The 9,502-nt window shown below is 36.1% G+C and overlaps 1 protein-coding gene across 2 annotated transcripts in view; it reads left to right on the forward strand.

Moving 5' to 3' along the window:
* The window catches only part of LOC123875648 (probable beta-hexosaminidase fdl), an 86,750-nt gene that overhangs the window by 34,348 nt on the left and 42,900 nt on the right, over positions 1 to 9,502 (forward strand). The window lies entirely within an intron of this gene.

Genomic DNA, 9,502 nt, shown 5'->3' on the forward strand with positions numbered 1-9,502 from the left:
GTGAACAAGTTGTGCTGACAAATTATTATTGAAAATAATTGAGCATCCGATAGAGCCTTGTAACATTGAGTACCTATCTGAATACCGACTGCCAAAAAATATGGTACATTATGCCCGCGGCTTCGTCCGCGTGGATTTAGAATTTCGAAATTCCTGTACGAACTATGTAAAGTAGCTTATATTTCACTTTACAGGTCTTTAACTATGTATATCCGAAATATATGTAAAAAATCAGATCAATCTGTTGCTCAACGTGGGACAAACCAGTAAACAAGCACACTTATGCAGTGGGAAAATTTTGATTTGCCGGGATAATAAGTAGGTACTTAGTTTATGTCCGATGCAAATAATATTACTCGTATCACTATACCAAATATTGTCAAAATCGGTCGAGAAAAGGTAGCAGACAGACAGCCACTTTCGCTTAAATTATATTATTAGTATGGATATGGATTATTTCAAGTTAGTACTCGTACTATATGGCTTTCATGGCCAAATTTTAATTTGAAAAATCTATTATTATTGGCCACAAAGAGGCCACGAACAATGGACTTGGAGCCTCCTCGAACTCCATTCGAGGCTAAGCATCGAGGGCTTTGTGAGGCAGCGAGTAGCAACTCTTGTACCGTATCCATACCTGTATAACAAAGGGTATGAAAATGTACCACTTGAAGGTAAGGTACGGTCGGTCTCTAAATTCAACAATTACGCGAAACTATTGCATCAAAAACCTGTCGCACTTATGACCTTTTTCTATAAACACGCCATAACCGAACGCATGTGCATATGACATAGGAACGCCCTTCCAGCATCAATTTTCCCTTTCACTTTTAGTATGGGTATCTTCAAGTCAAGAGTGAGTAGGCCCTAGGCAAGCGCGCTCCATCTTAGGCTGCATCACTTGCACAGGTCTGATTGCTGCCAAGCGCTAGTCTATAAATTTAAAAAAAAAACCGTGCCACGCAATTAAGGCGCTAAACGACTTACGGCCTTTGACTGCATCTTTTTATACCTTGCGTTTGATGGTAGTCATGCTTGGAAAGCAGTGACGAGGTTAGAGCGTGCGTGTCTAGAAGGCGCTTATTAACTCTTCCCTTGAAGTTGTCTCAAGTTATACATGGCAGGAATACGTTCCGTTCCACGCTCTAGTGATTCAGAAATGTTGGACTGAGACCTTTCGAAACTCTCCTGGATCTGGCGCAGCGGTGAAAAGCTGATTGCGAAAAACTAACTTCATTCCAGTTTGCTGTTCTTACCAGTTACCACAGAACATATTTAGATTTGGATGCTCTCCGCTTCAAACTCAAACTCAAAATCATTTATTCAAAGTAGGTACCTACTCCTTTTGATGGTCAGAATTGTTAGATTTGTAAGATGATGCGTAAACTTAAAACTAATGCAAGACTGCTGCCATATTTTAATTACCTCTGTGGTTAGCAATTTACAGTTCGTTGTAAAGGTCTGAACACACAGACGGAGTGAAGGCGAGTATTTTTGATAACTACGTCCTACCTAAACTCAGCTTCATAGCTTTGACATACTGTTGGGTTACTTACTGAAAACAACAAGTGTAAATTAAAAATTTATAACACCCCCGACGATCCAAAGTATCTGAGTTTTCCAAAACATCATTTTCAAATAAATAATTATGTATTTAGGCAACGTCCATCTTGACAGCTTGACATTTGTCTATTGACATAATATTATGAACCTAACGGTTATTTAACCTTCTTTTCTATAAGAAAACTAGAAAAGAGCTGATAACTCTTAAACGGCTGAACCAATTTTTTTAGATTATAGCTAAGAACACTCTCGATCAAGCCACCTTTCAAACAAAAAAAAACTAAATTAAAATCGGTTCATTCGTTTAGGCGCTACGATGCCACAGACAGATACACAGATACACAGATACACAGACACACAGATACACAGATACACACGTCAAACTTATAACACCCCTCTTTTTGGGTCGGGGGTTAAAAACACGGATGACGCACGCCGATCTTGGGCGCGCCTGGAATTATCGCACCAGTAAATAAAACTTAGTTTGTAGTTGTATCAAGAAAACTCCGCGCCTTGGCTTTGCCGGTTCGCGTTGCACCCTTGATTTGCTCAGACTTTAGTTTCAGTTAAAACGAGACAGATGTAAGAAAAAGTGTGCTCTTTAGATCTCAACCGAGTGCTCAGAACATTATCAGCTAAAACTGCATTATCAATATTTTCCATCACGAGTAATCTTCTAGAGGTAAAGCCTTAAAGACAGACTAGACTTATTGCAAAGACTTTAAACTATTAGTTAAAACTAGCTGATGCCCGCAGATTGGTCAGATCCCCTGCAGCATCAGGATTGAGGAGTTGGACTCCAAATTTTTTATGAAACAATGTCGCAAAGTTCCTCTATCGATTGAAAAAAAATTACGCAAATCGGTTCAGAAATCTCAGAGATTTCGGTGTACATAGGTAGAAAAACACAACTCCCTTTTTGAAAGTCGGTTAAAAAAGTAGCCTATGTTACGCCCTGGTCAATCCTCTACTTGTCTGTGAAAATCCCGTCAAATTCGGTTCAGCCGTTCCAAAGATTAGCCTTTTCAAACAGACAGACAGACAGACAGACAAAAATTTTAAAAACGTGTGATTCAGTTAAGGTATCGTTCAAATAACCCTATGAGCCTAATATGAGGTAGTTATTTCGAAATTACAGACAGACACTCCAATTTTATTTATTAGTATAGATTTAAATCACCAAAACAAAAATAAAGAACATTTTCAATCTTTAGTTTTGTCATAGGTGTTAAGTTTAAGCAGCTAGTGGACGATCAGTGTTTTTAAATGGAGTCACTTACAACAAAAACAGGAAAAAGTAGGCAGACTAGCTTGTTATTAAATCCAAAATCAGAATCTACCTCCGTAGTAAAATTTCAAGATACCTCACTAGAAAGCTCAAAGCGCTGTCTAATTCCTCCTTCCAATTGATTACTAATCCATTCGAGTGGAATTGCCTCAGACTGCGAATGTGTTCATCTCAATCGATACTGCAACATGCCAAGCAGTTAATCCTAAATCCTAGGCTACGAGTATTTATACACAGAACTAATTTACTCGTCAGCATGCCATGCCAATTCACGATCTATTGTACATTTTAATAATGTATTTATATACATTTATTGTATGTTTGTTGTACATTTGTTGTATGTTTTACTTCGTTGAAAAGAAATTGACGCCAATTGTATAGTCCAAAATAAAATCTGAATCTAAAAAAATATATAAAAGCAAAAGCATCGCATCGAAATGGCTATTCCCATCCGGCCGGAGTAGACAAGTTTTTATTTGGCTTTAAAAACAGATTTCCGATAAACCAGCGCGAGTGAGCGTGGTTTATAACGTGAAAGAATCGGCTTTGATGGATGGTAAAACCGCTGACTGGCTGCGCTAAATTTATACCAAGAGCTAGGAGTCAGTTTTGTGACGATGCTTGACACGGGTTGAAAAATTATGACTAAACAAGAAACGGAATGCGTATTAATTACCAAACGTGTGCAGCTCGAAGCTGATCAATCTGATTTGGATTGTAATATAAGCGTTGGACGATAGAGGTCTCACTTACCAATTTTTTTTTAAATAGCAAGTAAAGAAACAGTTGAGTCAGTGATTTCCGTCGCCCATGAACATCTGCAGCCCCTGAAGAAGCGGCAATTCCGATTTTTGAGGAATTTGTTTATTCGGCATCTTGAATAATTTTTAATCACGTTTTTTTACAGTTTATTCAAATGAATGAAAAATATATATCTCAATTTTCTGCACTTGGCAGCAAATAAACCGTGACCGTGGGACAAAGGCACTCCGAGCGCGATACCCACAGACCACCTGCGATACCCCAGGAGATGCACTTTCGATCCTGCCGATTCCGCAATTTTTGATATATATTTCAAAATTATTTAGAAATTTCCCTTGAAGTGTAGGAAAAATCATATCACAAAAATTATAAATAGCCTGATATTGTAGTTCTGAGAGACCACAGCAGGTGTAAGCTGGTTTCCTAATTTGATGGCACTTGGTGGCACTTATCTCTTATGAGAGAGAGATATAAGAGTTTAAGCGTAAGAAAGAGAGTCGTTTATTAAATTTTGGGCCACAGTTCTATGCGAGCTGGATAGCACTTTATTGCGTTGTAACAAAAGTATCAATATCTTTGCGAAGTGAGCCTTTGAACCTCTATTACGTTCTCTACGCTTTTATCAAGCATCTCCACTAAAATTCTTAACAGCTCTCGAATAAGTTACTCTCAGCCGGCTTTAACTGAGCGTGAGCACATTAGTTGATCAAACGATTGGAAACATCTAATAGGAAAATGAAAAACTATTTCTTTTTATCTTTTTCACGATTCAACCATATTATCGATGAGAGTTTCCGGGTTTCGTTGAATTAATGAAATGTGTTATAGTAATAGGCTATTTTAGCACATTTCGTGATATTATTGCTTACTAGCTGTGCCCGCGACTTCGTTCGCGTGGAATAGTGACTTTTCGGGCAGCATGTACGTTAAAAATGTTCGCCGTGATTCTTTAAATTGACATAACTTTTTTATTTATGAACCGATTGACATGAAATAAACACTAAATGTTAAGTGAAGCTTACTACAATATATTAGTGAAAACCGTATCTAAATCGAATAAGCCGTTTCTGATATTAGCGTGCACAAACACACAGACAAACAGACAAAAAAAAATTAATTACAATTTCGGGTTCGGCATCGATATAATAACAACCCCTGCTACTTTTTTTTACATATTTCCATTGTACAGACATCACTTTTCTACAATTTTATTATATGTAAGTATATATAGATAATAGGCTACCATGACAAAGGCTCATTTGCTTCATACATACGCACCCGTCTACAGCATTTGACGCTACAACAAAATCATGTAGGTAGCAAAAACATTGTTATTTTGTCAAAAATTGTATGAACTTTTTGCCAAATACCAACGTGACGTGCTAAGTAACTTATCAACAGATTGCAGATAGATTGAGTATTGAAAACCGGCGTAATACCTATTGAATATTGAAACCCGTCGTAATACCTGCCTATACTGAACATTTCTATTAACAGGGCTCTCTCCGTCACTTACTCCATACAATCGTAGTCCAATTTCATTTGAATACTAAGCAACCAAAGTCCATGAAATTGTGCAGACATATTCTAGAAACTAATATCTGTGCCTGTGGTGTTTTAGATTTTTCTAAAAATATGTAGTTTTAAAATTATTGGGGCTCAAAGATGTGTGTGAATTTTTAAGACCGCGTAACTTTGAAACCGAATATTTTAACAGAAATCTGGAAAACTACAGGCATAGATATTAGTTTCTAGAATATGTCTGCAAAAGTTCATGGACTTTGGTTGCATAATATTCAAATGAAATTGGAACTACGTTTGTATGGAGCGAGTGACGGAGAGGCCCCTCTTAAGTTAGAACTATAGCACGCGCCAGGTCGAGATGGCAATCGGGGTATGAGGCGGAGGAACGCCCTTAATTGTGGTTACTTAGGTTCTTAATTGTGTGGAAACTCTTTAATTTGAAATAAAAAGTTACCGTCTTCGGAATAGAAGCTCACCTGTACAAAATTTCATCAAAATCGGTTACGTGGATGAGCCTTGAAAGGTAACAGACAGACAAACAGATACATATTTTCACATTTATAATATTAGTATGTCTCATAGTAACAAAACAGTCTTGTAAAGATTTCTCAAGGTATATTCAAACTAAAAATATCTATTTCTTAGACAGCTACAGACTAGAAGCCTTGGGAATATATTATGAGCTTAGCTAAGAAAGCTCGTGAAATAAGTTTGAGAATAAGAAAAGGGAAAGAACGTATGCTCGAGGCGTTAAATGGGCCAGTTCTGTAGAATCGTTATGAATATAAAGTACGTTCTTCGAAACTAGACGCTGAATAGTTATTAAATAGTTTTGGAACTAAACAAGTCAGGAAATCTTTTGTGCCACCGTTTTAGCGTTAATATTTTAATAAGAATAGGCGATCCTGCTACGATTATAACTTTAAAATTAGCCAAATATTGTCTGTAAAATATAAATATATTATAGGTAAAATATAAAACGTAACAGGAAGTATAGACCGTTGAGCACAGCTAGGCTCTTGCATTGCTTCCACTGTAAAAAATTATAATCAGAGAAGCTTCTGGGGTCTACAGCTAAATTATTAAAGTGCGGAATCCTACTCTACCTTAAATAAATGTAAACGGTTAAGTGCGAGATGGACTCACATACAAAGAATTTTGAACCATCGTAGAACAAAAAAAATTTTTTTTTTGTTATTTCTCCACAAATTCACGATTTCCGGATTTTTTCCTTCACTTGTGCCATAAGACTACGAATACCTGCCAAATCACACTAATATTATAAAGGCGAAAGTTTGTATGTGTGTGTGTGTATGTTTGTTACTCCTTCACGCTAAAACTACTGGACGGATTGGGCTGAAACTTAGAATGGAGATAGATTATACTTTGGATTAGCACATAGGCTACTTTTTATCCCAAAAAATCAAAAAGTTCCCACGGGATTTTTAAAAACTACATTCACGCGAACGAAGTCGCGGGCATCAGCTAGTATCAAGATACTAAATCAACGGGAAGTACCTACTCTATGTATTTCTTGACAGACAGACAAAAAAGTGACTCTATGAGGGTTTCTTGTGAGGAATGGAACCCTAAAATGAACATAATAATGAATACTTCCAGTGGCCCTTACCCGATTCATAAAAGATACATTTCTATACAAAAGAAACTGACTGAATATACAATTATATTATTCCAAGTGAAGTAAGAGGGAGGTATCAGGTATGCTTTGCTCAAAAGAGGGAAGGCACACTTATCTACGGGTTAAAGTATTCCAAGGTTTCTTGTTAGTTCGTACAATCATTAGAGTCTTTGCGTTATAGTAGGTACTCGTAAATTGAATTCTTCGGGCAGGTGTGTTTTAGTTTGCCGGATCTGGTGTATTCGCTTTGTCCTCGTTTTCCTGCCTCCGTGCCTCCGTAGTGTATGCGGGAATTTATAATTTCTCCAATTAGTTTTGGTTTAGGGAGGCTAGCTCTGAAAAACCGGCCAAGTGCGAGTCAGACTCGCGCACTGAGGGTTCCGTACTCGGGTATTTTTTTCCAACATTTTGGACGATAAATCAAAACCTATTATACATAAAAATAAATAAAACCTGTTTTAGGATGTACAGGTAAAGCCCTTTCATATGATATCCCACTTGGTATTATCTTATTTTAAAAATTGAAACACATTTTAATTTTTTTTTAATGATGTAACCACGCGGGTTTCAGATTTATTCCTGTACTTATGCTATAAGACCTACCTACCTACCAAATTTCATAATTCTAGGTTAACGGGAAGTACCCTATAGGTTTCTTGACAGACAGACAGACAGACAGACCGACAGACAGACGATCCTATAAGGGTTCCATTTTTTCTTTTGAGGTACGGAACCCTAAAAACGAAACAGCTAGAAAGAAACAAATTATTGCTTTTGAGGAATACAAAGGAAAACTCGTTTGTTTAAACTTATTTATTTATTTTATTTATTAAGGAACACTAACAATATACATAATAAAATTAAAAAAAAATATTGCATGTGTATTTAATCTTCCGTATTAGGTACATACTACACTGTGATTCATTTGAATAAAACTAACTGTAAGCACATAAATAGAATATATAAGGAAATAAAAATATTCATTACAAAAAAGCTTTGATACAAAACCTTATACCTATTTTATATAATACCGTACCTTACATAATTTTCTAAGCTCTTAATATAATGCACATAATTTTAGAAATAACATAATATAAAAATATGTTACCGGCCAAAACTGATATTAGGTTAAAGTAGTTTTGCCCATGCCAACCAGTTCATTTTCTAAAATATAAGCAAAAGAACGAAACTACTTCCCACAATCGAGGGTTAATAAGGAAATTAGGTAGGAAATCCACACAGTATGTATTAGGTACATATATTCTGCCTTCGGCTTACCATTACAGTTAATGTTTTTTAAAGCGCGAAGGTAAAACTCTTGAATGAATCAAATCTACGAGGCCTTGAGTGGAGGGAAAGGGAAGATGATGAGCGAAGTGAGCTGCCGTGTCTAGCGTAACGCAGATATCAAAATAACATGATGAACTAGTTTAACCTAGGCAAAACTAGTTTATTCTAAAATCAGGTTTGAAAGGTAACATAATACATGTATCGTTTAGGCTATAGTTAATCATGGTTATAGTTAGTTATTAAGTAATCTTAGTCTAGTCATAAGATATCATGCACTTTATTACAAAGGCCACTTATCTAATACATAGTTGGGTACATACATTAGTTCCTTCTAAGGATTCTGTCTCTAATAATAATCCTAAATGACCCTTTCAAGCTCAAACATATATATTATGTAATATGTATTTACATAATTTTATACATATACTATTCGCATAGTCTGTTGGCAGAACGAAAATGGATTTTTAATTAATTAATTTAATTTAAGTTATGATACAAAAAATTAAAAAAATAACGTAACAGATTTTTTCAACATTTTAACAGATTTTATTTTTATCATAATATAAGGGTTCTTTTGAGTTACGGAACCCTAAAAAAGTATATCTATCGTAGTGAGACTACGAGTAGGTACGTTAACAATGAACTGAAAACGAACTTTCAATAGACATGAATACCACTGAAATAGATACCTAGCTCGTTTTAATGATGATGTCGAGAGTCCTATATTTCGGGAAATTACTATTTTTCATCTCACTAGGAAAACAAGAAGTTCCAGCAAAGCTTTAGAATTTCTTCCACTTCAAATACCACATAGTAGTACAGTACTGAGTTTAAGAGCAACCGCCGAGTTTCTTGCTGGTTCTTCTCGGTAGGAAAGGCTTTCCGAACCAGTTTCGAGCTCTTGACGATTCAAAAGTACTTGTAAAAGTCTAATTGAATAAAAATATTTTGAATTTGAATTTGTATTATGTATAAAATCTGTTAGCGAAAATGTTTTCGGTTATTCGTTTTATTTACTGAACCTCATATGTTAAGATCAAATATAATTCATCAGATTATTACAATAGTTCTCTACTTATATTATAAAGAGCTAAAGTTTGTAAGTTTGTTTGTGAAAAGTAATCTCTGGAACTACTGAACTGATTTCCAAGTAAGGTAAGCGCTGTGGTCTTATTAGTGGGAGGTCCCGGGTTCGATTCCCGGCAGGGGTTTGGAATTTTATAATTTCTTTTCTGGTCTGTCTGGTGGGAGGCTAGTTACCACCATACCGGTAAAGCCGTGCCGCCAAGCGATTTAGCGTTCCGGTACGATGCCGTGTAGAAACCAAAGGAGTATGGGTTTAATGAATACTGTCATACGTCTTCCAAGTTAGCCCGCTTCCATCTTAAACTGCATCATTACTTACCACCAGATGATATTGCAGGCTAGGGCTAACT

Source organism: Maniola jurtina, chromosome 20, assembly GCF_905333055.1.
Source record: "Maniola jurtina chromosome 20, ilManJurt1.1, whole genome shotgun sequence".
NCBI lineage: Eukaryota > Metazoa > Arthropoda > Insecta > Lepidoptera > Nymphalidae > Maniola > Maniola jurtina.